The sequence below is a fragment of the Anguilla anguilla genome, chromosome 8, assembly GCF_013347855.1.
Source record: "Anguilla anguilla isolate fAngAng1 chromosome 8, fAngAng1.pri, whole genome shotgun sequence".
NCBI classification, from domain to species: domain Eukaryota; kingdom Metazoa; phylum Chordata; class Actinopteri; order Anguilliformes; family Anguillidae; genus Anguilla; species Anguilla anguilla.
The window spans coordinates 46,963,889-46,971,388 of record NC_049208.1 but is presented as its reverse complement, the minus strand read 5'-3'; the positions used below and the strand labels follow the sequence as shown (position 1 = coordinate 46,971,388).

At 54.5% G+C, this 7,500-nt stretch overlaps 1 protein-coding gene across 12 annotated transcripts in view; it reads right to left on the bottom strand.

Annotated features, from left to right (window-relative positions):
* LOC118233172 (myocyte-specific enhancer factor 2D homolog) overlaps nt 1–7,500 on the bottom strand; it is a 65,401-nt gene that overhangs the window by 36,615 nt on the left and 21,286 nt on the right. The window contains exon 1 of one of the 12 annotated variants that reach the window (XM_035428562.1): nt 4,704–4,845. The exons of the other annotated variants lie outside the window; for them this stretch is intronic. The gene's annotated coding sequence lies outside the window, so the exon portion shown is untranslated. Of the gene's footprint in view, nt 1–4,703; nt 4,846–7,500 lie in introns of those variants that run through there. 12 annotated transcript variants of the gene reach the window in all.

The following is a 7,500-nucleotide window of genomic DNA, read 5'->3' as shown; positions in this document are numbered from 1 at the left end:
CCAAAACCCCGGAGGGGGTCACAACAATACCCCCGTATCACACACCCCCCACCCCCCCCCCCACCCCACACACACATCGATATGGCTTCATTGTTACCTCTCCTCAAAAGGTCTTTGTTGTTCCAGAAAAGCCCCTTTTTCAATGGACCCGGTGGATAAGGGTTGCAAAACCCTTGATTTATCGGAAAGCGTGACAAATCCCAACCAGGACAGGTGTCCCTCTCCGTTTCTGTTCTCTCTCTCTCTCTGATGGATAAAGAGTGACTTATCCCTATGACCAACCCCATGAGCGCAAGAAGTTTTCTGATGCCGGTATGATGGCATGGTTCTGATGTTCAGCTGTGCGTGGGATGCACACACACACACACACACACGCACACACACACACACACGCGCTGACACTCACACACACACACACACACACACGCACACACGCACACACGCACACACACACACGCACACACGCACACACACACACTGACACTCACACCAATATGCCACGTTAAAAAGGCAACCTTGTCAGCGCTAAAATATTCAGCAGCAGCGCATTACTTATTCAGCGGGACGGCCGGGCCCCTGGCGGGCCGTACGCTGGCCGGGACAGGCCCCCACAGCTGGGCGCCGAACCGCTGGAACACCAGGCCAAGCGCCCACGTCGGGCCTACAATGGCACCGGCCCGCGACAGCCAATCCCCGAGCCCCCACGTGGACCGAGCCCCGCCCACACGCGGTCACGATCCAATGAGAGCGAAGAGCACGGGTGGCATTCAGTGAGACGGTCTACGGCAGGCCAAACCGGCTCAGAGTGCCAATGAGCCGGCAGGGCCACACCCTGTGAGCTGATAGGGGGGTTTTATTAAAGGGGGAGGAGCCGGCCTGCCTCCTGGGGGACTGGCAGCAACACGGCCCCACCCCTCCCAGAGGAAAATGACCTCCATTTTGAATACAGAGTCCCCTCCAGCTCCTCATTAGTCACAGCCGACCGCATGAGCAGAGTGTGAACATTTGGTTTCTCTGCTCTGAGAATCCACACATAGTGGAGCTGGCCCACACAGACACAAACACAAGCACAACACACGTCCCTGACTACAAACACACACACATACACACACACACACACATACCCACACACACACACACACACACACACACACACACACACACACACACACACATACCCACGCATGCACACACGCACGCACACACACACACATGCACAGAACACACATCCACTTACACACACACAAACATACGCCCCCACACACGCACACACACAGATGATAATAAAAATACAGGTTTGGTTGGTTGAACCAGAGCGAGCCGGGATGCGAGTAACGATCTCTGTTTGTGTCCTCGGCTGGCCCGGGTCAGCGGTGACGCCACGGCAGCCCTGCCCGCTCCAGCAGGTGCAGCCCGGAAGGTTTTTACGGCTTCTTCCCGCCCGAGGCGTCGACGACACCCTGCCCGGAGAGCGTCGGTGTCACGCGCGCCCGTTCAGGTGCTCAGCCACCGAACGCTTTCAGCCGCGGGCGTTGAAACGCGAATGACGCGATGACGTCACGCAGCCTCTCCGCGGAAAGTACCGGGCAGCCCCCCCCCCGCCCCACATCGAGAGGCCGCGTCCCGTTCCGAGACTGCGTGAAGGATCCGGGTCCTGGCGGACTAAGGGGGAAACCCCCGTCTGCCCCCCCCCCCCCCCCCCCCGAGCGCACCCACGCCCCAGCCCAACTCCTGACCCTCAGCAGCCTTCTAAAGATAACCACGTCGCTCCCAGACGCTTTTTTAATAAAAACCATGCGTTTATTTTGGTTCCCGATACCCGATTCTGGCCAGTTATTTTAACGGTACAGGGCTGCATTTTCCAGAACAGCGTAGTGCCACACAGGAGTAACGGACACCGCGGTGGTGTGGATCAGTTCGGACAGCTCGGGGGGCTCCCAAACTGGGGTCTGGGAAAGAGTCCCGAAGGGGATCTCCAGCAAAAGGAAAAAAAGAAGTTCCCTTCAAATAATATTTTTAAAATTGTTAATATTTCCATATGTCATAAACAATGTAAAAGACTTTGAAACACAAAACTTCTAACCCATCCATATCCTTTGCTAATACCATGATTATTGCGATTCACATTTATATTCTATAAAAATGTACAGGTAATGTACCGAACGTATGTATTTTGAGTTCTATAGTACATCGACACATCTACGTATGAAGCGGTGTGGCAGAGAGCATCAGCACTGCAGCTCGCGCTGTTGAACAAAAGGTGTGAAAACACGAGGGCCCTGAGCTGTGAGCCCGGTCCGGCTAGCGGTGAAAAAAACAACAGTTGCGACAACCTTGTTTGTCCTTGAAAAAAAAAACGAGGTGGTGTGTGATTCGTCGTGTCGTACCCCGGAGTAGAAAAATGGATCTGGCGAAAAAAAGTGACTGGTGTGCAATTATGTACAGGGACGTGCTACGCTAACACAATCGCCGACAGATTCGCCGGTTTAGCCCATCACCAGTAATCTGGGAGAGAGAGAGAGAGAGAGAGAGAGAGAGAACTGCCTTGTGCTAAGTGCAGGGAGGGACGGAGGGGAGTGAGTGTGGGGGGAGGTGGGGCTCTCTCCCACTCGCGCAGTTTGAGTTCCTGGGAGCTCCCACGCCTCGTCTGTTTCTCGCTTTTTTCCGAAAAGACGTCACGGCACCTCATGCCCGCCGCACGAGAGAGAGAGAGAGAGAGAGAGAGAGAGAGAGAGAGAAAGAGGCTGAGAGCGCTACCGCCACCTCCAGAACGACGCCACGACCAGGAGGCCGCGCGGCGAACCCCGGCTGTGTGCGGAGGGGTTGCGGGTTCGAATCCCGAGCGGGCTGCCGCCGTAAAGGCACAGCAAAGGCACGCGACCACGGCGTACTCAGCCGCGCTCCGCCAAAAACCGGTCCTGCGGTTAGCTTTCCAGGGACGCAAGCTGTTCTGGATTACACAGCGCTAGCACAGTAAACACAAGGCCTAGGCGGCTAATCGCCCGCTCAGCGACACCCGGAGGGGACAAAGCCGAGTGTGAAAAATGCTCTCCCCCCGGGGCCGGAGGCGAGAGAGCGCTCAGCTCGGCCGCACACCCGCAACCCCGACGGTTGGGCGAGCCGCGGCGTGCGGACGCGGCAAACAGGATGTTCTCGTCGCCGGGCGGGCGGGCGGGCGGGCGGCTGGCTCTGGTCGTCGGTGGGCGGGTCGAGCGGATCTCTTGCGCGCCCCCGCGCCGCCCTCGCTCGCCGCTTCCTGCCAAACCGCCGCGCCGCGTGATCCGAGGGAAGGCCCGCTGTCCCACAATATGGCCGCTCCGTTCGCCAGGCGCAGGAATCCCGCCACGCTCGCCTGGTGCTGTTTTTTTTTTTTACACTTTCAGTGTTCTAGAACTACACTGCTTTCAGTCTCCGGGACACAAACGCGATGACGACGAGCGGTCGGCCTTAGCGACAGGCCCGACGACCGACCCCGACGACGGCTTCCACACATTCCCCGAAAACCTCCGGGAACGAGTGCGTTCAGGCGCTCAGTGAACAGGACGTGAAAATGAATCCGTCCTTCTTTGAAGGAATAAAGGAACGGGGGCGGGGGGGGGGTGAAATGAAAGCCCAACTGACTACACAAGGCTGTTTCACGGGGGAGTGGGGGTGGTGGGGGGGTGAAATGAAAGCCCAACTGACTACACAAGGCTGTTTCACGGGGGAGTGGGGGTGGTGGGGGGTGTTTCCCTGAACCATTTCCTACGGGATTCGGGGGCTCAGTTCCATTTCAGTTCTACGAGGAAATGCACTAAAATTAATTTCCATTCACTGGGAAAAAAAATTCACAAGAAGCAAAGCTGTCCGTTCGCAAAATTTAATTTCCATCACTTCAAATACAGCACCTCGAACTGACTACACTGAAACTGACCCACAAAACTTTATGTCCTTTCCGCGGACTTTACAAATGGCAACAAGTGATTTACAAGCAGTCACAGAAGATGAGCAGACTGTTGTTCTGGTGTTTAATTGCATGCCAGCAGCCTCACTACATTAGCATGGAGCCCTTAGCAAGGAGCCCTTAGCATGGAGCCCTTAGCATGGAGCTCTTAGCATGGAGCCCTTAGCATAGAACCCTTAGCATGGAGCCCTTAGCATAGCACCTTTAGCATGGAGCCCTTAGCATAGAGCCCTTAGCATGGGGCCCTTAGCAAAGAGCCCTTAGCATAGAGCCCTTAGCATGGAGCCCTTAGCATAGAACCCTTAGCATGGAGCCCTTAGCATAGAACCCTTAGCATGAGGCCCTTAGCACAGAACCCTTAGCATGAGGCCCTTAGCAAAGAGACCTTAGCATGAGGCCCTTAGCAAAGAGACCTTAGCATGGGTCCTTCACCCAACGCGCATTAAAACAGCGACACACTCATCTGACCAAGCAGACCTAAATCACCAGCGTACGCGGATAACAGACCATCACACGAATCACTACTTGTACAAACCGGCCAATCATATTCATTTTGAGAGAACCTTGGGGCTCTTCAAAAGGTGGAAACACACTACATTACTCACACAGACAACGTAATGATCCAGTAATGCCCGCAGAGAAACGCCAAAGCCAGGAGATGTACGTCACGCGTTATCTCCTCTTCACAATGTAACCCCCGAGGGTAGGAACCGGCCGCGTGAAGACGGGTGAAAATGGCGCCCGTCTCCCCGGGCCTTACCTTCAGCGGATCCCGATAATGCCCGCGGGCGGATTCAGGGCACCACAACCCCAGCGTGGAGGGGTACCTCCGGTCCCGAAATGAACTTTAGCAGGACAGGGGGGCTCTGCGTCACAGTATCGGTCCCCTCTCCAGAGTGTGTCTGACTGAAGTGAGAACCTAAGGGAGTCCCTTTTCGGTCACCCCCGTCCCCACACCCCCCCCCCCACACCCCCACCCTCTCAAGCAACTGGCCCCAATTCATCATAGTCTGAAGTGGTAACTGAGAAGAAGGAGGGGGGTGTAGAGTAAACCTGTGCCCACTGCCATTAACCCACCACCCCCCAAAACCCCTGATCCCATACACGTGCACATGCTCTCCTCTTACAACGCCAAGCCACTTTAACTACAGCGTCAGCTGCCAGAATGACTTCTGCCAGGCTCCACACACACACACACACACACACACACACACATACATACACACACACACACACACACACACACACACACACACACACACACACACACATACACACACACACACACACACACACACACACACACACACACACACACACACACACACACCCACGTACACACACAAACACACACACACACACACACACACACACACACACACACACAGCTGTCGGTAGGCCTGAGTTTGACTATCCAGAATGTTCCACATGGCCGCTCGGTACTCCTGCACCCCTCCCTCCTGCGCGGGACGGCTGTTGTCTGGACCCGCAGGCTTTGACTGAGGAACGTTCGGAATCCGGAGGGACACCTTCCTCATCTCCCCCGGGATTCGGTAAAGGGGGGGGGAGGGGGGGCATTGTGCCACCGGGGGCTACTGTGGGATGGCCCGCATAGCCAATCACCAAGCAGTTTTCTTTTTTATTGGGGGGGGGGGGGGGGCGGGGGCGGGGGGCACAAGGGAATGGGTGCCCTATTTGGATGCCGAACATCGCGCTACAGTGAAGAGATGGAAAAAAAAAAAACAGCCAAGTATTTCACCAACTCACCACCGCTGAAATGCTGAGGGCTACCGGCCCCCCTGGGGGGGTCACAGGGGGACAAATGGAAACCCGAGTTTCGGCACTCCGGCGCAAACGTGCCAGTAGGCCATACGAAAGAGTCGGAGGTAGACCCCACAGTGCAGTACCGCGCTAGGATAATCTGGGCCTGCCTCTGCAGTTCAGTGTTATACAGGACTCTCCCTTCCTTCCCCCTTCCCCTCCTCTCCCCTCCTCCCCTCTTCTCTCCTCTCCTCTCCCCTCCCCCTCCTCTCTTCTCCTCTCCTCTCTACTGGTGATCCAGTTGGCTGGGGCCAGAGAGCAGATCAGTGTTCCAGCGATACAGGGCTCAGAGAGGAGGGAGGGAAGGAGGGAGAGAGGGAGGGAGGCAGGGAGCGCGTGAGCAAACGAGTGAGAAAACAAACACTATAAACAAACACGATCCCATTTTTTCTTTTGGCTCTTCTTTTTGTGTGTTTTATTTCTTCACTTTGTCTCTCATGTGATGGTGGGAGGTCCTTCCCACAAACCCACATCACACGGCTTTGCCTATCGGGCCAATTCAAGGTGTGAGGTCACAAATAGGAGATTAGTACGTTCTGAACTGAACATTCTACTGCGTCACAATCGCTGCTGGTGACTGAAAGCAACGGAGTTCTAGAACTCTGAATTTTTGAGAAAGAAAAAAAACATTCCAAAGCCCAGCTTGGTCCTGGTCTGCTAACCCCTTCCTTCAGTGCTCAGCCTTACCTCAGACAGACAGCAAACAATAAAGCTGGCCTCACATTTTTTGATCAACCGAGGAACACCCACAAAACGGTGCCCTTCCACAAGGACGAGCAACAAGCAGGACTGTAAAAAAAAAAAGTAATTACAAAAAAATACATAAAAAGATTTTTTTTTTGTGTGTGTAAGATTTATTGAGAGAACTCTTGAAGAGACTCGGCGAAATTTCAAGTTGACCTCAGGCGAAGTGCAGCCCTAAATTCCCATGGCCCGTCACAGCGATATCGTAAAACATCTGTGAAGCCTTACTGTGGAAATTTTGGGCGGACGGTCGACCTTTAGTCACGCGCCACCTGCTTGAACATCGCTTTCGTACTGCATGTTATGTCAGCACCGCGCTCTCTCCAGATGACTTTTTCATACGGATGCCATGCATATTTAAAATGACGAGGGCAGAGCGCGAGCGCTTTGTGAACGCGACGGGAGTATGCGCACCGACCCGTTCTCCTCCCTTCTGGAATCCCGAATCGAACAAAAGCGCAGCGGGGCTAGCGCCGAACGTAGCACGTCCCACGCTAACGGCAGCCGGTAACCTGTCAGCACATTGTGAGAAGACGGGTGGAGGGGGGGGGAGGGGTGTGATTCCACACTGGGCTGGGTTAAGCCCACCCAACCTTTTGCGGTAGGAAACCAAACTGTACCCGTCGAAGGTTGAGTCCAAGTGACAGCTGGCTAGCATTGCCGGCTCGAGCTCAAAACTAAAGAGCCTAGCGCTAGCCTATAGTCAAGGCCAGGCAACAGCTGTTCTCCGTAGCGCTGCCACATTAAATGGACATGATGGGACAGCTTTTCTGCTCCAATCCCATTTAACCCTTTAAGGAGTGAGGTCACAAACAATCAGAATGGTCTCAGCTGAACATTCTAATGCTGATGTCATAATCGCTACCGGTGACCGAAAGCAAACGGAGTTCTAGAACACTGACTTAGAATGTTTAGGGGGGGGGAAAAAAAAAAAACAATCCAAAAAGCATTCTCTTCAAAGAGTTAAAGGCCACCGTGTTTTCTTTCAGGTC